The sequence below is a fragment of the Pseudoliparis swirei genome, chromosome 7 (assembly GCF_029220125.1).
Source record: "Pseudoliparis swirei isolate HS2019 ecotype Mariana Trench chromosome 7, NWPU_hadal_v1, whole genome shotgun sequence".
Lineage (NCBI taxonomy): Eukaryota > Metazoa > Chordata > Actinopteri > Perciformes > Liparidae > Pseudoliparis > Pseudoliparis swirei.
The window spans coordinates 27,889,176-27,915,543 of record NC_079394.1 but is presented as its reverse complement, the minus strand read 5'-3'; the positions used below and the strand labels follow the sequence as shown (position 1 = coordinate 27,915,543).

At 42.5% G+C, this 26,368-nt stretch overlaps 1 long non-coding RNA gene and 1 pseudogene across 1 annotated transcript; both read left to right on the top strand.

The window, feature by feature from the left end:
* The window catches only part of LOC130196711 (zinc phosphodiesterase ELAC protein 1-like), an 86,395-nt pseudogene that overhangs the window by 42,664 nt on the left and 17,363 nt on the right, over window positions 1–26,368 (top strand).
* LOC130196737 (uncharacterized) lies at window positions 14,329–16,610 on the top strand. The gene is made up of 2 exons (XR_008832303.1): window positions 14,329–14,498; window positions 14,649–16,610. It is a non-coding gene; the product is annotated as an uncharacterized LOC130196737 (long non-coding RNA).

The following is a 26,368-nucleotide window of genomic DNA, read 5'->3' as shown; positions in this document are numbered from 1 at the left end:
CCTGAGGGGGCTCCACAAAATAGGCAACTAAAAAAATCCTCATAGTTATAATAATTATAATGCCGATATTATTTCAGTCTAGAAATATTAGGAACCTTTTAGGCATGTATATCACAAAACAGGCAGAACAAGAGATATATTTAATCGCTCAGCACCCCCACTTCTACTCCATCCATTCATGCACGCCGGGCTGTTGAGTGAGTGATCAGCAGCTGGCCGCTCAGACAAGTCGCGCACCTCACAGTTGCGTATTGATCAGACAAGAAGACACGCTTATCAACTCCAGTGTTTCCCCTACTATTATAACAGGGTGAAATCTGACCACCCGTCACCCTGTAATTTTCGTCTACCCCCCGTCAACTCTTCTCGGCTCGCGCGCGCCAGAGCTCCGATGCCGGCGCGCGCCTCCCTCAGCCGGGATGCGCGCACGCAGGTGAGCACACCTCAGTGTTAAATTACGGCTTAAATTAGGCGCGCGCCCACATTTTCTCTATGCAGGAAAAACCCTGCACAGGTGAACACCCTCTCACTAGCACCCCCCCCCCCCCCGTCGACAACGCTGGTTGTGATTTAAGGCTTGGGTGGGCCGCAGAAGATTTTCAGATTTCAAATTGGGCCGCAGCATTCTTGAGTTTGGGAACTGCTGCTGTAGGTTAATCTCCATCCACTGACTGGCTGTTATCACCTTTGTAATAAGTATAAATATATATATAACTAATCACAAAGGCTTCCAAAGCTCCAGTTTTTCCATTGTTAGAATTATTTCTAAAGTATTCTTTCTTTTAAACCACTCCCCTTTTTGCCCCCCCTGCACAATGACTTACACACACACACACACACACACACAAAAGACCTTCGCATATCACAAGATTGGGCATTGAATTATGAACATTTTGGCTTGAGTTGCATGCCAATTGGATAAAAATTGACCGTGCTATGGTAAAAAGAAGATTTTGACCTTTTCATGACCTTGACCTTTGACCCGATTGATCCCAAAATCTAATCAAATGGTCCCCGGATAATAACCAATCATCCCACCAAATTTCATACGATTCGGTTTAATACTTTTTGAATTATGCGAGTAACACGCATACAAATAAATAAATAAATACACGGCGATCAACACATAACCTTCCGCATTCTCAATGCGACGGTAATAATAACAATTTCACATAATTGATGAAATGATGACGTCCAGGACTGACGTGTTAACTGTAACGAGACTGGTTCGCAGAGGCATAGTCCTACCTGAAGCGGTTATTTCTCGTTTAAAGCATATTTGTATTGACTATACAATGACCTTTTTATGACTATATGGCAGGGGTCACTAACAAGCGGAGCGCGGGTCGAGTCCAGACCCAGACGCTGTTGTCTGTGTGCCGACATCTTTAACTCGGCAGTCCAGGAAGCGCACCAAGCGGTGCACACTGTGATGCTACTCATCCAGATGTGTATTTTGATAAGCCTCGCCTTTGACTCGAGTGTGATACACACACACACACACACACAGGAGAGAGACCCAACAGTCTGAGGTGTGTGTGAGTCAGAGTCGTTATTTCACGTGACGTGTGAATAAACAATAAATACGGGAACTGTGGACGGCTCAACCCAGAGTCTTCAGCCAAGAATGGACAGACTCTCCGTCCTTCACAGAGTCGAAAACCAGAGTCTCATTTTCAGAGACCGTGGAGATTAAAAAACTACGAGAGAAAGCGCAAATCTTTTTGCGCAAACTATTGTCTCTCATTCACTTGTTTCATTGAAGGTGTTTTGTATGCTTTGTAATTCTCCTTGTTTGAATACTTCATTTTCAAAAGATGTTCATGTATACACCGAGATGTCAGTTTGGTCATGGACATTTGGTTTCAAGTGGTGTAAATCCACTGGTGGACATGTGGTGGACCCTGTAGTGACCCGGGGGAGCAGCGCCTGTCGGCTCGTGTTCCTCCAGCTCCAGAGACTCAACGCTGTCCCGTCTCGTTGCAGCGCTGAGCAACACGGTCGCCACGGTGTGCAACCCTGCCGAGGTCGGCTGCATCGACGCCTACGGTTTCCCTCCGATGGAAGGCCTCCACCGCGGGTCCCTGAGCCACGACGAGGCCCTCGGCTTCCCCTCCAACGACCCCGGCTGCCTCGACATGCTCGACGCCGGCTTCTACCGCTCCGACCTCGGCCCGCTCGGGGCGTGCGTCAACAAGGACTGCGAGCGGCCCTCCAAGAGACTCCAGATGGCGCTGCCCGACTCCTTCATCAGCGACGCGTCGGCGGGGAACCTCGCCGTGGACTTCCAACCCCGACGGACAGCGACGCACCACCACCGGATCACCGGCGCCAAAATGGCGGTGTCCGTCACAGACTTTGGGAGCTTGGCCGGCGGCGGCGAGCCCCACGGGTTTCTGGGAGCTCACGCGCGGCACCACACACAGCACACCGCAGCACTTCAGTCCGAGTGATCGTCCTCTTCCCTCATCCCACCTGGACAGAAGACTGACCTCACTGGAGAATCCACTTTGTTCAAGAAATATGATATATGTGTAAATATATTTACTTGTTTGTTTTCAATTTGTTTGTGTCCTATGACATCAGTGATGTCTATCATATAGAACTAAAGTCTTGATTTCTCTCAAGAGTCTATAGCCATTTATTTTCTTCCCGTTTGGCGGTCCTGAGATGTGTCACGTCCAGGCGGAGGCCCGAGGGGGCGGAGCCGTGCGGCGCCCTTCCTCTCGTCTTGGAGCGACCGCACCTTGTCCTGCCGTTCTGTTCATCTGACAAAACTGGCTCACTTTTCTGCCTCTATTCTCAGTCTTGAGTTGCTCGTCTTTGTTGTTTTGAAGTGGTACTTTTTACACTTCAAGTTTTGTTTACAGGTACTTTTTAGTAACCGGGCCGGTGCAAATGGTTGCTGGTCGCCCCCCAAGTCCACTTTGCTAGAGCGTGTGTGAAGAGCAACACGAGCACGGAGATGATCTTCCTCTTCATCTGGCCTCAAAGGTTCTCCTTAAAGCTCGTCTTCGGTTGGTCTGCTTGTTTAGTCATTGTTATCCCATTTAGTCCAACTCTCTTTTATTTGTCGTAAACATGTCAGAATATGCTCTTAAATCAAATCATGCCATGTTCAGCCCACTTAGCAAGCTGTTAGCAGTATTATCTCTTATTTAAAGCCACTTGGATGTTGTGTTGGATCTGCCTCCAGGAGGCCTCGTGTGATCTAGTCAACAGTTTCTCGGAGTAGTAGCAGAAATGGAGGTTTTCTCTTGACTGAAGTCCAGAATTGTGAATTTTCAAAGGTTTTTCGGGTCGATAGGATGCAGTAGTCGTGTTTACTTAATTTATCTATGCATTGTGCTATGACTAGTTTGTTTCAGGGGTACATCATGTGTGTCTTGTCTATCGATGTAGTCATTTACCATGACGTGGTTACAGACCGGATTCACGCTTCGGAAACCATTACTAATTAATTTTCCACGCCCAGCATCGGAGGAGATATTCACTTCTGCATTTCATGTAAATAATTAGCAAATAGCCTTTAAAAAGTTTATGAACTGACCTCTTATACTTGTGAATCTATGTCGATACAAAGGTTTTAATTTTGATTCCTTGTCAAAAGGCAATAATTTGTAGATATGTACAGATATTTTTTTTTTTGCATTTTATCAGTTGACTTGGTGTTTGAATTGAGTTTCTCTCTTTGGAAAGTCACGCCCCCCCTCGGACACGGCTGAAACACGCATGCCAGCCGTGTCCCCCCCCCCCAGTGGTAACCACTGAAAACGGCTTTACCTGAAGACTTATTGATATTACTCAATGTTGCAATTTTGCCTTCAAAACTTGAAGCCATGTCTAAAAGATGCGTATCCTTCTCTTCTTTTCTTTTCATATCTATATTTGTCTTGACGCTAAAGGGATGGCTGCTGCTCTTAGTGTGTGGAGAGCTAGTTTCTCTTTTTAATGCAATGTGCATCATGCAGTAGGTCCTCAAAGCTCGTGTAGCTTTAGCAGTGCAGTGATATTTATTTCACCTGTGGTTTGTACAAAGACTCAGAAAACTGTCAGAATGTAAAGGCCATTAAGTAGTAGAAGTAGGTTTTTCACCACCCTGTGAACTCTCAAAAATGTGATATTTTATTGATATCTCCGGTATGAGACGTGTGTGTGTGTGTGTGCAAGAAAGCACCAAACAAATTTATTTTATATTTTGTATTGTGTTTTGAAGTTTAAAAAGGAAAAACAAATAGCAGTTGTGGTTTTGGAAAAGAGAACTCGAGTCCTTTGAAAACACCTTTTTGTGAATAAAAACTTTAAAGTGTATATCCAGAAATATAGACAATCAAAAACTTCACTGAGAAATGTTCAAAAAGCTCTTTATTGTTTATAAGAATTGTACATAAGCATTGAGTTTTTTTTTTGGTTAAACATTATTTTGTATTTCTGTTGTACTTTAATACCTTGTGTACAGATCCAGAAATAAAGCTCTGGAAAAGGTGCAGAGACGACCGCATGTTCTTTATCGACAAGAGATTCATAGAAGTAAACAACCTGCTACGTGATTATTCATACCATTACTTTGGAATCCGATTGAAAGTTTGTATTTATAGTCAAAGTAAATTCTAGTTTGCCATAGAAATTGTAATGGCATAAGTCAGTTAAGTGTAGTTGAAATTGGAAAGTCATAGCATGTCCATAAAGAAATCAAGAAAGGTATAAAGTAAAGCCCTCTAAGGCAAATGTGTGATTTTGGGCTTTATAGATTCAGTATGATGATAACAAAATGTTATATTCATATATATAAAAATACACATTTATATATCTATATAGATATTAGAAGTAGCAGGAAAAAAGTCAGCAGTCATGTTCTGAAAAAAGAACCTTGTGAATAAAAACATAAATATATCCAGATACAGTGAAAAATGTAACTAAGAATTGATCAAGAAGTAATTTGTATTGTAAGAATTTTACAAAAAACAATTAGGTTTTTTCTCCCTTTTTGGTAAAAATCATTAAACATGTTCTGTTGTACTTAAATACCTTGAGTACAGGTCCATGAACAGGTTCACCTGCATGTTCTTCATCATCACAGCACAGATGTTTACTCAGAGAAAACAAGACGGACCGAAACCGACCGCTTTACTGTTCATGCTATATTCTATTTAGAGACTTTCTACTGAATAAATTAGATTAAAATGCGGTCTTTTTTGGGGGGGGTCAATGGAGACCCATTTGGATAATTACTAATCAATGCATTGTTGTATAACAGTCAGTATAATGGTCAGGCGCCATGGAATCCGACAGATGTTCAAACTTCCTAATTGTCGGAGCGACGGTGCTGAGGCTGAAACAGATCAGGCATCGTCACCGCCGTCGAGAGTGAGCACGAGTCCTAAAAGTGCTCAGACTCGTGGACTTTGACCAGCGCCAGTCTCATGGCACCGCGTGTGAACCGAGACCGTCGACACAAACACAATTCACTGGTGTGGTCGTCTGAGCGGAACGGGCAGAGTGAGAAAGTCCTCGGCCAAGGTCACTTCCACGCCGCTGTCCTGCAGCGCGCGCTCCGCCTGCCGCTTGAGCTCCGCCACGTCGTCCTCGTCCCCGTCCTGGTGCGAGGGGCCGGGTTTGTACCTCTGGCTGAAGTGGGTCAGCACCAGCCTCCGCGCGCGGCAGGCCCGGGCCACCGCGGCCGCCATCCCGGGCGTACTGTGTCCGCGGTCCTCCGCTTTGGCTCGGTGCTCGTCCCCGAGCGTGGCCTCGTGGACCAGGACGTCCGCCCCGCCGCACAGCCTCAGCGCGCCGTCGCCCACGGCCGAGCTGCAGTCGCCGAAGACGCAGACTTTACGACCCGGAATGGCCTCTTCCAGCACCTCGCTGGACAGAACCACGCGGCCGCTGGCCAGCGTTACTGGCTTGCCGGCTTTCAGCTGCGCATAAAGCGGACCCGGTTTCAGGCCTGGGACACACACACACACACACACAGTGTTAATTCACAATAATCCACACACACCATTTGGAGGATTCACTCTCTGTCATAGCATCTTGTGTCAGAGTGGGTGAGTCTTGTGTACATCAGATCTAAATTTGGGTGACGTAAAAAAGGAAATAGAAAAAGCTTTCGTATAGTACGTCAAGCAAAAGTCAGTCAGTCATACACAATGTCATATGCAACAAAAAATATATTCAGAAACATGTCTTAGTATACATGTCAATAAAAAATATATTCAGAAACATGTCTTAGAATACATGTCAATACAAAACATATTCAGAAACATGTCTTAGTCTACATGTCAATAAAAATATTCAGAAACATGTCTTAGTCTACATGTCAATAAGAAACATATTCAGAAACATGTCAATAAAAAATATATTCAGAAACATGTCTTCGTATACATGTCAATAAAAAATATATTCAGAAACATGTCTTAGTTTTCATGTCAATAAAAAATATATTCAGAAACATGTCAATAAAAAATATATTCAGAAACATGTCAATAAAAAATATATTCAGAAACATGTCTTAGTATACATGTCAATAAAAAACATTCAGAAACATGTCAATAAAAAACATATTCAGAAACATGTCAATAACAAACATATTCAGAAACATGTCTTAAAGGAGATTTCCGCGTCAGTCATCCTCCCTGCAGCTGTGCCACGCAGACACCAGGAGCATTGAAGACGTACCTAGTTCCTTCAGGAGCTCAGTCTTCAGTCTCCCGGGTCGATCGTGCTCCTTAATGCAAAACCCGAAGGAGGGGATGCGGTGGAACAGCCTGAAGGCCTTGACCACGAACCTCCGGTCCTCAAAGAGGAGGTAGGAGTCGCTGGAGGCGTCCAGGACCACGGTCCGGCCCGGCTGCTCCTGTGGGTGCGGAGGGCCGCGCGCTGCGGTCACCTGAAGACACGCCGGACATCGAGAGGATGACGCTGGGCGAAGAACACCGGGACCGACTTTCAAACAAGTTCAGATGAATTACTGGGAGTCACGCCACAGATTTACTTCGTTGACATTTGGAGACGTTTTGCAAAGACGATGCGATAGGCCGACGCCCACGACATCCCCGGAGTCCTTGTGACTTCACGTCTCATGGGGTCACCGGACCCGATGAGACGGCACAGATCCATCCGCCTGATGGAGCAGCGAGGTCTGGGTCCTGGAATTCCTGCTACCGACTACGCCACTGGCCTGTTGAGACTCCGCCCACTGTTGAGACTCCGCCCACTGTTGAGACTCCGCCCACTCCTCCTCTACCTCCATCTGCCTGATGGATCGTGGAGGCCTCCATCGTGGAATATGCCGACTACCAACTATTCATCCACTCTGTCATATTCATTGAATGTGTTGTAACTAATGATTCCTTCTGGTCACATGACGTCTATTGTTCTGTCCATCCTGGAGAGGGATCCTCCTCTGTTCTCTCCTCAAGGGTTCTTCCCTTTTTCCCCCCTGAAGGGTTATTTGGGAGTTGTTCCTGATCCGGTGTGAGGTCAAAGGTCAAAGGTCAGGGATGTCTACGTGTACAGATTGTAAAGCACTCTGAGACAAATTCGTAATTTGTGAAATTGGGCTCTACAAATAAACCGAATTGAATTGAATACTTTGGCGTTCAGGGTGGAGTTTGGTGTAATAAAATAAAGTGATTTGAATGTGTGTATGGGAGGTAAATAAGAGCAACTTTTAGTTGTGGTTCTAAAAGCTTTGAGGCTTCAAACAACGTGGATGTGGTGTGGTGAAAAAAAAAAAAAAAAAGTCACCTGCCCCCCCCCCCCCCCGTTGTCACCTTTTTCACCCCGCATGAGTTTGCAGGTATGATTATAAATAAATATAAGAGCCCAATATGATCTTAATGTAACATGAATTAACTGATGATCACTGATGTGAACAGAGAGAAATGAGCTGAAACAAATGGTTTCATAACCAGATGGAGTCCCTGCACACACATTTCTCCTTTCAGAGAACAAGAATATAATATCTTGGCTCTTTTGATTGACATCGCTTGACGCCTGAAGAAACTGAATTTAAAGCTGCAGGACAATTCAGTTCAATATTTTTATAAAATAAAGTCCTTTATTTAAAGTCACATTTTTCCAAACTTTTCTGTTTTAAATTATGCCTTTCTTTTATTTTAAATAACAGAAGATAATGTATTTATTATTCATAATTAATACAGTTCAATTGGAAATCTGTAATATTAAATATGTTGTAGATGTTATTCAGTTTAGTTTTCTTTATTTAACTTGACAGTCAGTTGTTTACTACAGACACGCGTTAATACAACTGTTGGCTACTTCAATGCATATGGCACAAAATCATAGAGCGCATATCTGACATTGATGTTCTGACCTTTAGTGAGGAAACTCTCTAACTGGACCTCAAGGATTTTAATTATACCTGATATACAATCATGACACTTGTCTGGCTTCATGCTGCTGATGGATTACTGAACAGGCCTATGGGACAGAGCCAGGGGCCACAGGCCAAAGGGTCAGGGGCCACAGGGTCAGGGGGCCAAAGGGTCAGGGGCCACAGAGCCAGGGGCCACAGGGTCAGGGGCTAAAAGGGTCAGGGGCCAAATGGTCAGAGGCCCAATGGGTCAAGGGCCAAATGGTCGGGGGCCAAAGGTTCAGAGGCCAAATGGTCAGAGGGTCAAGGGCCACATGGTCAGGGGCCAAAGTTTTAGAGGCCCAAAAGGTCAGGGGCCAAAGGGTCAGAGGTCAAAGGGTCAGGGACCAAGGGTCAGGGGCCAAATGGTCAGGGGCCAAAGTATCAGGGGCCCCCTGTCCTTCACCTACAGAATGTCACTCAGAGATACACAAAGAGTATCATACTTTATAAATATAATATATATATTAGGGCTGTCAATCGATTAAAAAAAATTAACTAATTAATCGCACATTTTGAAATTCATTAATCGCAATTCAAAGTTTTTTTTTCTTCTAAATCTTCTAAATGAACGAGTAATCCCTTCAGACAGCTTGTATTTTAGACACTTGATTAATTGTATTCTTTTTTTAAAGACAAAACTTCACACAGAGCTGTGTTTTCAAAGAGGCTCCTACCTATAGTTCAATCGGAGAGACGGGTATTTAGAGTTTAACAATCATTTATTACAATAGTATAGTGCAAAGTCTTTTTGGCGATTGGACTCCATCCTGAAGTAGGATAAACCAGGGGTAGAGATGCTGATATCTGCGCATGCAGAATCCCCCCCATGGAGTCCAGACACTGGTGGTGGTGTCGAAGACGCGTTGCCGCAACGCCAATTGGAGGAGCCTGGGGTGGAGGAGGGACGAACTGACGCGAGCTGAAACGACAACTGACAGCAGCAGAGAACACAACTTTAAAGTGTTACCAACGACGCTGTGATAGGCTTACCCAACTGGGCTGGCTCTAAATGGTTGGTTCATTCATCGGGCCCGCCCCCAATCAGCTAATGGAGTAATCGCTGCAAGACTTGTGAATGAACCAGCTGTACCCAATGTCTTCCTGTTCGAACTTCGCTGAGCTACATAGTGCCAGCGATGTATTTAATCGTGGATGATAAATTGTTTCTTCAGATTAGTAAGAAAAGGTGTATTAGAGACCCCTTTGGTCCTGTCATCTTTAACATAAACAGCAGAACCAGTGGCCTTGGTAAACTGACAAATATGTCACGTTAACCCTCTGGAGTCTGGGCTCATGTTCTCGGTTTTACAAAAACATGTAAATTCATCTTTTAAAGGCTTTTGCATGTGACACATCCCAGTGTTTCCCCCACCATTCTATCAGGGTGAGGCCCCGCCCCCCTGTAATTTTCTCTAGCGCCAGATTACAGCAGAAGTAATGTAAGGTTATTTTCTTAAAGTCCTTTGTTCTTTTATTAAACTAAACGTCTGTTGTTGGTCGTCTCTACAGCAGCATGTCATTCTGTCTCTAGTGTCGTTCACTCTTCTCGGCTCTCCGTCTCGCCGCAGAGCTCCATGCCGGCGTGTCTGCGCGCGCATCGGGCGGAGCAACAAAAAAAAGTCACCTGCACCTTCCGCCCCGCGTCACCGACACGTCGCCCTCTGCTTCTCTGTGAATATGGAGGAGCAGACGGGAGGAAGGAAGCGGACTGCCGCGGCTCGACACTCAGAGGAGTGCAACAACTTCAACGACACCGGAAGTCAACAAAGTTGCGTTAATTGCGTTAAAATATTTTAGTGCGTTAATCGCGGCCAAATTAATCTCATAGATTAACGCGTTAACGCTGACAGCCCTAATATATATACATATATATATATATATACTTGAGTGAGTCAATGTTCCTCATAAAAAGAGTTATTTATTCACACATAAAGAACCAAACATTTATCCATTTGAATGAAATAAGTGTTGAAATGAAACTTGTTGTGATCCTTGTGATCAGGTTCATCTTCTCTCTGAAGTCATGAATCCTCCGGCCGTAAGCTGCTTCTACACGTCTGCTACCAGCTGCAGGAAACCTTGTGAAGTGGAGTTCACATTAAAACATGAACTCATCTGATTGGATGATGAACAGATTGTTTCTGTCATCTTTTCTTCTTCTTTCACTGACATGATTTTAACTAAATGTCTGTTTACAGAAGAAGATGAAACCAAAGTGAAAGCCACTCGTGTTCATGATGTCAATAATGATTCATTGTGTATTGATATAATAAACTCTGTGTGTTGTTTTGTGTGTTTACAGACTGTCATGCTGTGGGATCACAGAGGAAGGCTGTTCTTCTCTGGGATCAGCTCTGAAGTCAAACCCCTCCAGTCTCAGAGAACTGGATCTGAGAAACCAGCTGCAGGATTCAGGAGTGAAGCTGCTGACTGGTTTTCTGGAGAGTCCACGTAGCCTGGAGACTCTGAGGTGGTTTCACTGTCTGCTGCTAGTGTAGCACCTTCATGGTTAATCAATAACTGTTTGATGGATCTACGTATAGAGCGTATTCACGTGACGTCAGAATCTCAATCGCGCCATCTTGGGGTCCCACGTATTAAATGTCAGAAGAAGTTGACCTGGCTATGACCTGGCTATCGTGTCGCTGTTTGATTATGCGAGAGCCCAGCAACCTCATGTCCTTCTGTATTACCAAAGAAAGATTTCAGCGGTTGGAATTGAATATTTGCAACGCTTTTTTACCTGATTCTACTCGCTCAACACTTTGTGGTTAATTCGCTAGTTACCCCTAGTTACCAGCACATAGCCCGGTCACATTCCTGTAAAACAGCTTTCATTTCCGCTATCGACCATCGGACATTAACAACTATTTCTGCGTTATACTTGTTGTGGAAATACCACAAATGTGGGAACATCCAGCGCCCCGTGTCTGGGTTCATATATGATCCGTAGTCACAGCTCCGCCTCCAGGACGAGTGTCTGATGAAGCCGCTTCCAGCTCCTTCAGGACCAGCAGTGACTGTTTGGCTGGCCGTGCTGATGCTGTTCCCATGGAGCCAGTGTTTTATTTTACCTTGAAATGAATCACAGAGTAAAGGCAGACATCGCCCGACGGAGTTAGTTGCCATGTTCATGGCTTCCTCCCAAGTTTCCATCCACAGTTCCTTTTGCGCAAGTGAAAGACATTGATGATTTTCGCTCGGCGAAAAAAGCAAAAAGAGATTATTGACGAGAGTGTCAAAGGAAACGTGCCCACAACCCGATGTGTCAACAGAAACACATGAGAACAGTCCTAACGCTCAGACGCCGAGTGAAGCCGGAGTAGATGACAAGTTGAAGTAATAGCCTCTTGTTGAGCTGATAAACCCATATTCTGAATCATTAGTCCCACATCCAACAATGAGGCACAGAACCATAATCACAAAGCACACTGCTTTGAACTGAAATTGTGTCTCCTTCAGGATATAATGGTCATTTCTAAAGAAGAGCGGCATTAAATAAAGCAAAACAATGCCGTGCTGGGACCCCAACATGGCCGCCAAAGGTTGTTGTGGTCACGTGAGTGAATACGCTCTATTGATCCATCAAGTGTTTCATTTCCTGGTGACATGTTCCACTTCACATCAGCTGCCTCGTTGCATGTCGTCCTCTACAAGCACGACATGGACAACTTGTCTGGCCTCATGCTGCTGATGGATTACTGAACAGGCCTATGGGACAGAGCCAGGGGCCACAGGGTCAGGGGCCAAAGGGTCAGGGGCCACAGGGTCATGGGCAAAAGGGTCAGGGGCAAAAGGGTCATGGGCAAACACAGGGTCAAGGGCAAGCCACAGGTCAAGGGCAAAGGGTCAAGGCAAAAGGGGCCTCAGGGTCAGGGGCCAGAGGGTCAGGGGCCACAGGGTCAGGGGCCAGAGAGCCAGGGGCCACATGGTCAGGGGCCAAAGGGTCAGGGCTAATGGGTCAGGGGCCAGAGAGCCAGGGGCCACAGGGTCAGGGACCAAAGGGTCAGGGGCCAAAGGGTCAAGGGCCAAAGGGTCAGGGGCCACATGGTCAGGGGGCCAAAGGGTCAGGGGCCACATGGTCAGGGGGCCAAAGGGTCAGGGGGCAAAAGGGTCAGAGGCCACAGGGTCACAGGGGCCACAGGGTCAGGGACCAAAGGGTCAGGGGCCAAAGGGTCAGGGCCACAGGGTCAGGGGCCAAAGGGTCAGGGCCAAAGGGTCAGGGGCCAGAGGGTCAGGGGCCACAGGGTCAGAGGCCACAGGGTCACAGGGGCCACAGGGTCAGGGACCAAAGGGTCAGGGGCCAAAGGGTCAAGGGCCAAAGGGTCAGGGGCCACATGGTCAGGGGGCCAAAGGGTCAGGGGCCACAGGGTCAGGGGCCAAAGGGTCAAGGGCCAAAGGGTCAGGGGCCAGAGGGTCAGGTCTGCTACCAGCTGCAGGAAACCTTGTGAAGTGGAGTTCACATTAAAACTAGTGCTGTGAAAAATAACGCGTTAACTCAGTTAATTCAATTACAGGTTTAACTAGTTTTTTTTTTTTTACGCATTTAACGCATGCGCAAAATGAGCTTCCAATCCGTCTGTTGTTGGTCGTCGGGACAAAAAAAGTCACTTGCAAAATGAGCTTCCAATACACCACTTCAATCTGAACTCTGTCCGCTCTCATGCAGACGGTCTGTTCATCGCTAATGATCCTTCCGCAGGTTCACCTCCGGAAACCTTGTGACGACTTTTACTTCCTGTAGATCAGGGTCTCAACGACGCGATCGCGACCTGCCAGTCGATCGCGCGCGTAGTGTCGGTAGATCGCATGACATTAAAAGATTGGCCCGCCCCTGGCATGTTCTCTATAGCACGTCTTTGTTCTTTTATTAAACTAAACGTCTGTTGTTGATCGTATCTCCACAGCAGCATGTCATTTCTGTCTCTTTGCGTTGCGTTAACACTTATCGATCTCCGCCTCGCGGCGCCACAGAGCTCCGTGCGCGATCGGGACCGAGCAAAAAGTCACTTGTCAATCTGTCCACCTGTCCGGCCGGTGAGGTTTCAGCTTTGCAGCGGTGTCCCGCCGTCCCTTTCATCACGGCCCAGTTCATGAAGAAAACCCACAGTCAGTTTGCCTCAGCAGCTGCTAGAGGAAGACTAGAGGCCTTTAGATTGTATCATGGTGGAGTTAATGGTTGACAAACAAGAGAAAATGTTCTGTTTAACCTCCTGTTACCTTTACATTTACTAACATATTTTACCTCGGGTCAATTTGACCCCAGCAATTAAAACCTCCAGAAAATTATTAGAATTAATATTGCTTCCCAAGTTTAAGTGTGAGGTACTTTATGTTTGTTTGTTGACTACCTAAATAGCCCTTTAAATAAATAAAAAAGTTGATATTTCTTATATGTTTGACACAGTGAAAAACAGCCTGGGGTCAAATTGACCCCAAAGAACACCGACATTAAACATTGAATGGGATCAAATTGACCCGAAAGGTAACAGGAGGGTTAAACATTCTGTTTAGGATGAAGATGTATTAATGTTCCATTTGGAAGAAAACTGCTAAATAACTGCTGAGTTGCAGCACCATTGTATAGAAGAATGTATAAATGTATATATCCGTCTTTTGTCAATAATCTCTATGTTCTCACAAAATATACCGAGAATATCGGTAATATGTGATGAATCATGATTAATCCACAGAAACCTGTGATTAACCCGATTACAACTTTTAATCGTTTCACAGCCCTAATTAAAACATGAACTCATCTGATTGGATGATGAACAGATTGTTTCTGTCATCTTTTCTTCTTCTTTCACTGACGGGATTTTAACTAAATGTCTGTTTACAGAAGAAGATGAAACCAAAGTGAAAGCCACTCGTGTTCATGATGTCAATAATGATTCAGTGTGTATTGATATAATAAACTCTGTGTTGTTTTGTGTGTTTACAGACTGTCATGCTGTGGGATCACAGAGGAAGGCTGTTCTTCTCTGGGATCAGCTCTGAAGTCAAACCCCTCCAGTCTCAGAGAACTGGATCTGAGTAGAAACCAGCTGCAGGATTCAGGAGTGAAGCTGCTGACTGGTTTTCTGGAGAGTCCACATTATAGACTGGAGACTCTGAGGTCAGTCGAGGGTTTGAATATATGTGTTGTTGTTGTTGTTGTTGTTGTTGTTTCTCTTTCTACTGATGTGCTGCTTCACTGGCAGCTGATGGAGGGAGTCTCTGGAGACACTGATCCATCTCTTCTGTTGTCTTCTTCTTCTCTCCCCAGATGGGAGTGGTGAGCTGAGTGCTGATGATCCAGAGAGCATCTGGTCTTGTTCTGACGTTCCAACGCTTGTTTTGCTGATGTTTCTGCCGCTTCGTTTCCCTTTACCCGTCTCTGTGCTGGCACCCACATGAATGCCACCAAAATACCACCTGACTAAGTGGGAGCAGTGTTTCCTAGATGTCGTTGATTATATCCTGCCTGCTATGAGATGTGACTGTAATGATGATAACGCTGAACTGGAATCTGAACCAATGACAACCTTTCTGACCTGAAGCTCCTCCACCCACTGCAGCGCTGGTCAGACGGCCAAAGCCTCAACTGTCAACACGACAGATGGTCTGATGACCTTCGTCTGACCTCATAGTTAAAGGAACGATAACTGCAAATCCAGTTCTCCCTGTATTGGGCTCTTTAGATCCATCTGTGTCCGCCGGGGTAAACGATTGATCTGCTGTCTGCAGTGTCTCCTCTTCTCCTCCTTGTCTAGTTGTTGTCTTTGGTTCCGTCTTCCCTGTGCCTGGATATTCTTGACCTGCCTGTTTGACCCTGCCTGCTTGCCCTGACCCCGATTCCCTGCCTGCCCCCTTTTGGACATTTTTTTTTTGGAACTTTTGTCTGATTAAAGAGTCTTTTTGTTATTCACATCTGAGTCCTGCCTGTCTCTCTGCGCCTGAGCCCCACCCCGTGACAAGAACCTGACAAATATGATATTATGGCATAAAAAGTCATTACAAATAATAGTATAAGATGTAAAAAAAATAGCCTTTAAAAAAGTATCTCATAAGTCCTCATTTGTATGTCATAACAAATCAACTATGTCATAGTATGGCATTTAAATTTGATATCAAAATATATCATAAGAGTCATAATATTGTTAGACATAGAAATGTCACAAGACATGCCACAGTAGAGTATGTCGTAAAAACACATGAACGTCACACGCCAAGATAGCGCCGTTATTCTGATCGCTTCTTAGAGTTTCAGCAGTTATATTACATTTGGTTTTTTTGCCGTTTTTTTACGCTGTCAGTAGTTGTTCTTTTTATATAAACTTTAGAATTAGAGTGCGTGAACCCAGCAGCAGAGCGGAAACGCTGCCCCCTGTCTGCCTGGAGCAGATTTGACAGTCGTTACACATTGCACCTTCAAATGCTGATGATTTATTCTTGAATAAATGTATTGTTCACTTTAAATGTGTTGTTCACTTTAACACGTGAATGGAGGAAGTCTCACAACAAATGACACAATGGTACTTCTATGAAACGGGACTGAAACTTTGATTTTATTTCAGGGAATTCAATGAAAATGGTAGAATGTGAAAAGTGAAGCAGCGACGTCTGAATGCAGATTCATATTTATACACTGAGAAGATTAAATACCTTAAATTACGCTCTAGATTAGTTGTATTTTTTTCTCATTGGTGAGTATTTGTTCTGTATGTAAATGCCTGCTGGGACGTCTGTGTTTCAGTTTTGTTTGTTTGGGGGGGGAGAAATCTACTATTTACTGTTTTATCATATTCATTCATAGCTCTGTCTCTCTGAATTTTGAGAATTCAAAATGTGGAATGATTTAATAAGATATAAACCAAGCTGCCTGAAATAAGAAGCATCAAATAGTGAATAACTGGTCAACTTAAAAGGAATGTGGAACCTTTAAATCCCAAGAAATGTAATTCATAAGTTGGGAGCAAAAACAAAGAAGCGTAAAATATTTACACACACATATTCAGTGTGAACAATGACAACAATATGACACAACGAGAAGAAGAGTTGAAGACATTAATGTGTTGAAGGCGACCTCTTGTTTCTATGATTTCATTGTTGAGACGTAAGAACAAAACAATGCGTTGGGACGACTCCGACTTCGCTCCTGACAAACAGATGTGTTGCAGCAACATGTAACTGCAACGACTCTGAATAATAATAACTTCATCATATATAATAAATAACTTGAGCTTTCTGTTCATCTCTGATACACACATATATACATTCATACAAACGTATATAAATATACATATCATTTGTATATACTGTATATTAAAAATGTTGCATACATATATATTTTAAGTTGTGTAAATATATATATAATTTTAAAAATGATATACATATATATATATATATATTTTAAATTATATATATACATTTTTATTAAATATGTATACATATATATATATATATAAATGTATATATTTATACAACAAAATAAAAATATAAAGTAAACATGAAGTACTCATGTATTAGCAGATATAGATTTTAGTGTACACGGCGACTTTAGACCTCTTCATGTGTGTCATGTGTCTTATGTGAAGCCATGTACATTTGTTTGTTTGTTTGTTTGTTTGTTTGAGAGCAGAGAGGAGAGGCATAAAACACGTGGGCGGATGAGATCATCACACAGAGCAGACGGAAGAGAAACCAGGAACACTGTACATTCCCTCCTGGGAGTCAAACTACGGATCATCACAGAGTTCACAAGAAGACAGGAGACTCCCCCCCCCCTCCAGTGCAGACGAGTTCAGGTTGTGTGTGGCTGCAGGAGAGGAGAGCACTGCCTCAAGAGGGCCTCGGGGGTCCAAGTCCAGCTTCCTTCTCCCCCGGACGGGGACCAAATCCTCCCGGACCCTCGGCGGCCGGCCTGCGGATGAACGGAAGGGGCTTCTTTCTTCCCCGAGGCGGACGACTCAGCTCGCGGTGGCGTCGGATGGCGGCGGCTCCAGACTCTCTGAGACTTCTTCCAACTCATCCAGCAGCTCAGTGAACGCCGGCCGCCGGAAGGACTCCACCTGATGGAGGAGAGGAGAGGAGAGGAGAGGAGAGGAGGGAAGAGGAGAGGAGAGGAGAGGAGAGGAGGAAGAGGAGAGGAGAGAGGAGGAGGGGAGAGGAGAGGAGAGGAGAGGAGAGAGAGGAGAGGAGAGGAGGAGAGGAGAGGAGAGGTTTTGACTGACGCTGCATTCTCAACACGATCATGTGATGCATGACAGTTTTGCGGATTCGATTTTTTAAATTATAAAATATGTAAAGCTGGTTCTGATAGATATACATATATACATACAGTCAGGACCATAACGATTTGGACATTGACACAATCCTCATCATGTTGGCTCTGTACACCACCACAATGGATTTTGAATGAAACAATCCAGATGTGCTTTAAGAGACCTTCAGCTTTAATGTGAGGGTCTTTACCTCCACATCAGATGAACGGTGCAGGAATTACAACACATGTTGTACATGGCGCCTCCTTCTTAAGGGATCAAAAGTCATTGGACAAACTAACATCATCATCATTGTAATTGTCAATTGTAATACTTGGCTGGAAATCCTTTGCAGTCAATGACATGAAGTCTGGAACCAGAGACGTCTCCAGACGCTGGATTTCATCCCTGGTGACGCTCTGCCAGGCCTCGACTGCCACTGTCTTCACCTCCTGATGCTTCTTGGGGCATTTTGCCTTCAGTTTGGTCTTCAGCAAGTGAAATACAGCTCCATTGGATTCAGGTCAGGTGATTGACTTGGCCATTGCAGAACATATATACACTTACACTACCGTTCAAAAGTTTGGGGTCACTTAGAAATGTCTTTATTTTTCAAAGACAAGCACTGTTTTTCAATAAAGATAACATTAATCAAAAAGACACACTATACATTGTTAATGTGGTAAATGACTATTCTAGGTGGAAACGTCTGGTTTCTAATGAAATATCTCCAGAGGTGTATAGAGGCCCATTTCCATCAACTATCACTCCAGTGTTCTAATGGTACATTGTGTTTGCTAATCGCCTTAGAAGACTAATGTCTGATTAGAAAACCCTTGTGCAATTATGTTAGCACAGCTGAAAACAGTTATGCTGGTGATATAAGCTATACAACTGGCCTTCCTTTGAGCTTGAAGTTTGAAGAACACAATTAATACTTCAAATATTAATCATTATTTCTAACCTTGTCAATGTCTTGACTATATTTTCTATTCAATTTTCAATTCATTTGATAAATAAAAGTGAGTTTTCATGGAAGACTCGAAATTGTCTGGATGACCACAAACTTTTGAACGGTAGTGTATACATCTATATTTACATACATATATATACATATACACACATATATATATATATATATATATATATATATATTTGTTTATGTATATAAATATACATATATTTGTAGATACTCTATATTTTTATTTTTTGTGTACATGTTTTTATATATATATATATTTACTTTTTAAATATATACATTTTATTTTATATATATATAAAATAATATGTATATATTTAAAAAGTAAATAAATATATATATATATATATATTTTTTATATATACATTTTATTTTATATATATATATATATGGATACAAAAAACTCTAAATATAAGGTCAACATGACGTACTAATGTATTGGCAGATATAGATGTGTTTTATCTTTTATGATGAATTATAATATTTAGTATTTAATTTATTCTTTAACTTTCACAACAACGACAGTGCAGGGACAGACACCTCATCATTCCTTTCTCATAAAAGATAAAAACACATGTCTATCTTAAGTAGTTCTCCATCACTTGTCTTCCAACATTAATATCTTTTGATTCACGTTGCACATGTGTTGTCATACTTCCACCTACCATGCAGCAGCTGGCGGCGAGCTCCAGGAGACGCTGAGGACAGTCGTCCACCAGCTGCCTGAAGGCCTCCACGTCCAGCCCGTAGTCCTAGAAGACACGGGTTATAATTACAATATAATTGTAACATAATTATATATATATATATATAATAATGATGGGTCTTTTTCACAACACAGAACAACACGTTTACCCCACACAAAACACAAAGCTCATACGCGCCGTTGGGTCATAACTCAAAATGTCTGACGCCTGACACCAACTCAATACGTAATCTTCATGCACGTTATTGCTTCTACGTCCTTAAAGAAAATAATAATCCTCACAACTTTACCGGAGCTTTTTGGACCATCACATCAGAGAATGTCACTTTCAAAAGCCCCGCCCACATATACAGCCGCTTGTTGTCATGTGAGTCGTGAGCCGGCTCCATTGGTGGAAGAAGGACGTGGCTTTGAGTATTTGAACACAGCCGCTAGTCTAAGCTACTAACATGTGGCAATGTTGCTGTTATCTTCAATTTCACATCACACTGTTGTTTATGTGTTTCAGTAATGTGAGGTCTGGGACACTCAGATGGGCTTTCTACTGCACAATAACATACATTATCCTGAAATCACACACAAAGCAATTCATTGATATTACCAGTGCAGCCTGAGTCAGCGAAATACACAGCACACCATCGATATGAAGTATTGTAATATCTACAAAGTAACAACATATGTTTAGTTTGCCAGCATTAAAAGCAGTTTTCCCTCAAGTTATTTCACCTAGGTCCTAAAATGGCCTTGTGTAATTAGATACAGTATATTATCATAAATAAAATGTGTGTACGTGCTGATCTGGAGTCAGTTTGGTAGGATTTGGGTATGAATAAATTATTTCATTTAAAATATGGATTTTTATTTAAAGATATTCATGTAATTTGCATGCAAAATAGGTCTACCCGAACCAAGGACAAACAATTCAACCCGCGCAACACTTCAAAAGTGGCCCGATTCCGCAGGAAAACCGCGGACCTGGCAACACTGCTCTATGGGCTGAGGGAACATACGGGTCTCTGATCTGCCATAGTCCAATCACGGCGCACATTTTTGCGACCCAAGATTCACGGTTTCATCCGCCACTGGTTCTGACCTCTGTCCCGTAGCGGCTCTGTGAGCATCAGACACCATATTTACAGAGAAAAAAAAGCCCAAATATTATCTCTATGTGCATTGTGCGATCACACACACACACACACACACAACTCATTAATTCCATGTTTGTTTGTTTACATGACTTTGAATATTCCTCACACACACACACACACCAGCAGGTAATTGGCTCCGCCCATCCGTATCCTCCACTTGATGCTGTGATATGGATTTTTGCCGTCAGTGCAGAAATCTCTCTCCCCCCCCCCCCTCTCACGTGAGGTCAACACATGGCTGAAACATGTTTGACCTTGTCTGTGACCTTGTCTGTGACCTTGTCTGTGACCTGCCGCCGTGGAGCAACAGGCGTCAACGTGCGTGTGAGTTATGATGCCATGTCTGTTTTATTTTATTATTTATTTATATGTTAAATATTCTTCTGCCACCAGCCCAACACAATGGGTGTGAATGGAATATTGTCACAGTGTGTAAATAGTTAATTATAGTAATTATTTTCGCTTTCTCCCACACTGATGTATAAAATGTATTCGCTGATATTTTAGCTGCATAACTCACTGGAATATTTTCATACTCCAGTGAAATTAATCCGTCATAGACATTTGACGTTTTAAGTCAGGTACTTAAGTACAGATACTGATTCCCCACATTCAGGAAAGGGTTGCTATTATATACAATATTTAAATTATTTTATGTTGCTTAATTATGTGTCACAGCTAATCCTTTTGAACTGAGGTCCAGTATGAGAGATATAGGGACTATCATATTGTTACATGTGTTTGTTTTTCACTAGATGATTGAATAAAATACTGAAATAATCAGACAATTTTTTATATATTTATTTGGTATTTATCTTAAAATAATTGATCAATTCATCCCTAATGATGTATAAGTATGACATCACTTTCTTCTGCTCATGAAATGCCATATGATGTGACATTATGGCTGTGTGTTTATGTTAGACACCTGAAATAATAAGCTTGAGAGATGTTAGCGTCTTCTTCTATGATATTAAAAAACGTAGATACCCGAGTCACGCAACATCGTGCCGACACAGGGCTGCAACTAACGATTATTTAGATAATCGATTAATCTGTTGACTATTTTTTCGCTTAATCGATTCATCGGATTTTTTAAACTGTAATGTTCAACCCTTTATTCAAAACAGGGTTCGTACGGTCATGGAAAACCTGGAAAAGTCATGGAATTTAAAAATTATTTCCAGGCCTGGAAAAGTCGTGGAAAGAAATAAAATCCCTAAAGTTTTGGAAAAGTCATTGTAATATTCATATGTTCATTTAAGCTGTGTATATACTGTATGCTTTGGAATTCTCATTGTTAGTTTAGATACGACATCTTCTCACTTTATGTCGACACAGAGTTTTTGAAATTCGTCGCCAACTATATTAAAAATCGATTTTTACCGATTTTATCGATTCGTTGTTGCATCCCTGTGCCGAACATTAGTCAGCGTGTAACTTCAGAATGACGTGAAGTCCAGCAACGTTCACTTGTAGCCCGACATCAGCTTTTTACCTTCGCATTGAAAATGCGGAAGGTAATGTTTTGATCGCCGTGTATTTATTTATTTATTTGTATGCGTGTTCCTCGCATAATAAACTTTTTTTTAAAGCGAATCGCATGAAATTTGGTGGGATGATTGGTTATTATCCGGGGACCATTTGATTAGATTTTGGGATCAATCGGGTCAAAGGTCAAGGTCAAGGTCATGGAAAGGTCAAAATCTTCTTTTTACCATAGCGCGGTCAATTTTTATCCAATTGGCATGCAACTAATGCCAAAATGTTCATAATTCAATGCCCAATCTTGTGATATGCGAAGATATGCGCTCTACCGAGTGCCCATTCTAGTTACTTTATACTTTTGTTTATAATCATAAAAGTGGTGTTGAATTGTGAAGATTATCTCGTTGAAAAAAATCCCGTAAGTCTCCTAACTGTTTGAGAAGGGCCTAGCTGTAAGGTCAAGATACAATAGTATCATGTTGAAACGCTTGTCAGTATACTTCTAATTCTCCACAAAGTAGACGTCAACTACCCATAATGCACTGGTGCTGTCACTGTCAACCTGCTGCGCTCACCGCCCTGTGAGTGTGTATGTGCACATACTGGGACGCTCATATCGATGTACATGCTACATCTCGCGTGCGTGGCAATATCTCTCGAGTGTGTTGTGTGTGTAAGATGAAGCTGTGTCTTCGTCTTCATCGACTATATGTTCTCGCGGTGGGTGAACAATGGGTCGCATGAACTCCACCTGTGTGTGTATGTGCTTTGTCTGAACCCGCCTTCCCCCTCAAGGACAATGAAGCATCCATGCTCTCTTCATGTGCTTACTGGGAAATATGTTTTGAGTTTATGGACTTCACCCCCCCCCCCCCCCTTTGAGAGGGGGAGGCAACACATCACATAGAAGTAGATCAACTGAGACAATAGCTTCTTATAGCTCCTCCAGAGGGAGATACCCATAAAAGGGTTAACAGAAGTCACCTCGGAGTCTATTAAAGCACGTTAAGATGATTCCGTAATGGGAATTATGTATCAAAGAGGGTCTCAGGCGGGTCGGAATAGAAATGTAGGCTTCTTTTCTAAAAATTAGCTGGAAAAGCTTTTCAAAATAAAAGCTTGGCTTCTCTCTCCTAACAGAGGCTGCATAAAGACCACAGAAAGCCGATGTTTCTACTTTAGGGTCCCCACAGGTACGTTCTCTGTCTGCTACCTTCACAGACCTCGCTCTCTGTGGGAAAATATCAATACATCTCCCAGTATGGTTACAGCAGACTTCATTGTATTTGATATTTTAAGCTATTAACGCTCAGTAATTCCAGATCCAGATTGTCACGGCTCACTAGTAAAGAGGATCTCTTCTCTGTCTTGTTTATCACACTTTTTTTTTCAGAGTTCAGGAAAATACGGCCTTAAAAAAACCTGCCTCTCCTCAACCGGACCCATCAAAAGCTTGTACCAGCCGGAGAGGTGTCGTGATGGATGAAGCCCTTCAGGCTATACGTGCACCCCGGGGTGCATCGAAAACACTGGATCGTTTTCCAGGTGAAGCTTCAGCCTCTCTGGACGTGGGGGATGATTTTTAAACCCAATCAAAAAGATGAGCTTCCAAGTTCCTCGTGTAATTTAATGTACGGATGCCACCTCCGAGTTAACGGCGGTGTCCTCTATATTTTCCTTTATTTATATAAAATTATGAATAAATAATGAAGAACAAATAAATGCTAATATTGTTAGCAGGTTCACGTTAACATCGTGTGTCTGGGAGGCCGACCAAAAAGACCGGCTGTTCCTTTGATGTTTCTTTCCCTCTTTCCTATCCCCCCCCCCTCCCTCTTCCATCTTCCCTCTCCTCTTCCTCTCTCCCGTGGGTTGTTTGCCTGATTAATATAAAAAGGCATCGCTTTTGAATCTTTAATTCTCATTAAATGGAAGCGTCTACGGCCTGTATAATGAAAATGAATGTACAAATTCAAAGTTGTCATCAATTATCTCTCTAGACCTCTCATTAGAGATTCTGGCCACAGTTTTTTGGGCTGCTGCTGCTGCTGCTCCCCGGCTGGACGCTGGCAGCTCCACCTCCACTAATAAGGAGAAAAGTGCAAAGTCATAGAGAGAGGGAGAGAGCGAGCTCTGTTTTTATATTTCCCTCAGTGTTAAAGCTGTTACATTATGCAGGCAAAGGGACTGTGAAGAGATAACGGTGATAATATAAAAATACTCAGCGCCTAAATTGAACTCGTCACTGTGGCAACAGGCCCATCTCGACATGAACTGCAGATCTCTAATGAAGAATTCTGTACCGATGGTTATAATTGTAATTTTTATTTTTTTTAAGCGGCAAACGTGCAACATATCCAACTGATGCCCCCGAAAACCATGTTGTGAGTGTTTCTTATGGTAACTATTGTCTATTATGTGAGGTGATTCTTGTTGCCGGGGAGGAAGCAGAGTTAATAATATGCAATGGAGGGATGTAAATGTATCTATAAGTAGAGAGAGAAGAGGAGATAGGTGCTCAGTGTATCCTAAAACGAGGAGATAGGTGCTCAGTGTATCCTAAAACGAGGAGATAGGAGCTCAGTGTATCCTAAAACGAGGAGATAGGAGCTCAGTGTATCCTAAAACGAGGTGATAGGTGCTCATTGTATCCTAAAACGAGGAGATAGGAGCTCAGTGTATCCTAAAACGAGGAGATAGGTGCTCAGTGTATCCTAAAACGAGGAGATAGGTGCTCAGTGTATCCTAAAACGAGGAGATAGGAGCTCAGTGTATCCTAAAACGAGGAGATAAGAGCTCAGTGTATCCTAAAACGAGGAGATAGGAGCTCAGTGTATCCTAAAACGAGGAGATAAGAGCTCAGTGTATCCTAAAACGAGGAGATAGGAGCTCAGTGTATCCTAAAACTATCAAAGCAGTATCTATATAGGTACTGAACCTCAGAGAGAAATCCAAAACCCAGAACTATCAGCCTCATCTCTAGTCTAGAGGAACTTCAGCCCCTCCCAGCCTCCTGCCTCTGCACTAGAAGGTAAGCTGGTTTCTTAAGAGGAGCTTGAATGTGCCTGGCTATCCACTTTTAAACTGAGAATCACTGGTAGCCCGCATTTGTGAGGCAGCTACCATATGACAGAGTTGATGCATCAAAGTAATCATAATTCCCAATAAATAACCAGATTAAGTGGGTACATCATCTGTAGGCTATTCCCTCTGGTCACCGTCGCCGACCTCTGGACGGGGGTCGAGCAGCCGACTTCGATAAGCGGGTGGAAAACGTTTTGTCTTGATTTTTCCTCTTAAAAGGCAGATGGGAGTTTGCTTCTTCGCTTTGTGCACAATGAGGAAAACACACTTTTATACTACTCCCCCCTCTCTCTTTGTTACACAAGCACTACAATATTGTGTTTGTAGCCCAATCAACAGGACCCCTGAGGGGCGAGAACTGAAAGTAGAGAACCAAATTAACATTTTTTGAAAAAGGGGGTGGAAAATGGAAAAACAAAAATGTGTCTTGAAAAGGGGTTTTTTTTTTTTTGAAAAAAAATTCAGGATTTTGCAAAAAACTTTTAAAAATTTCTTTTTTAAAAAAAAACTCTTTTTTTTAGTAGAACTTTCGGCAAACAGGATGACTTTAAGCTTTTTTTAAACAGCTTTTTTTGGGCAAAAAAAAACAGGTGGTGTTTTAAACCACTCCTGAAGCCGCAAACTTTTAGGTTTGAAATTAATTTTAAAAGTTATTAATTAAAAAAAACATTACATTAACAAACTGTTAACCAGCCTGGTTTATCAGAGCCCAAAATCTTTACTTAAAAAAAAAACAAAATTAACAAAGTTTTTTAAATTAGTGGGAAGGCCACTTATTTTTTATTTTGACTTAAAAAACGATTTTGTTATGCGAAAAAAACTTTCAAACCAAAAAGGTTACCGAGAGGTCAATTTAAATTAAAAAAATTTTGGGAAAACAAAATTTTTGTTCCTTGAAAAAAACCCTCAATTAATTTTAGGAATTTAAAAAAATGTTTAAATAAATTTTAAAAATTGGGGAAAATTTAAAGTTTTCATGTCATCTTTGGAGAAAAAAACAGAAATTTTTTAGGTTAAACGGAGTTTAAAGTCCGGCAACTCCTGGAGGGGTTAACTGGGGTTAAACAAAAAGGGAAACCCCAATCCTTGGGGCGGGTACCCCAAAAGTAGCCCAAATTTAATTAATTCAAAGTCAAAAATTTGACGAAAGATTAATATGTAAGTTATGGGAAATTAAATTTTGTCTAAAGGGCCAAAATTTTGGTGGGAAAGATTTTAGTTACAAAATAAGATTAAATGACAAATACTGTAAAGGTTAAAAAAATTTAAGAAATTTTTGGGGGGATAATAAAAAAAAGTATTTGAATTTTTATGGGGGGAAAAAAAGGCCTTTTAAAA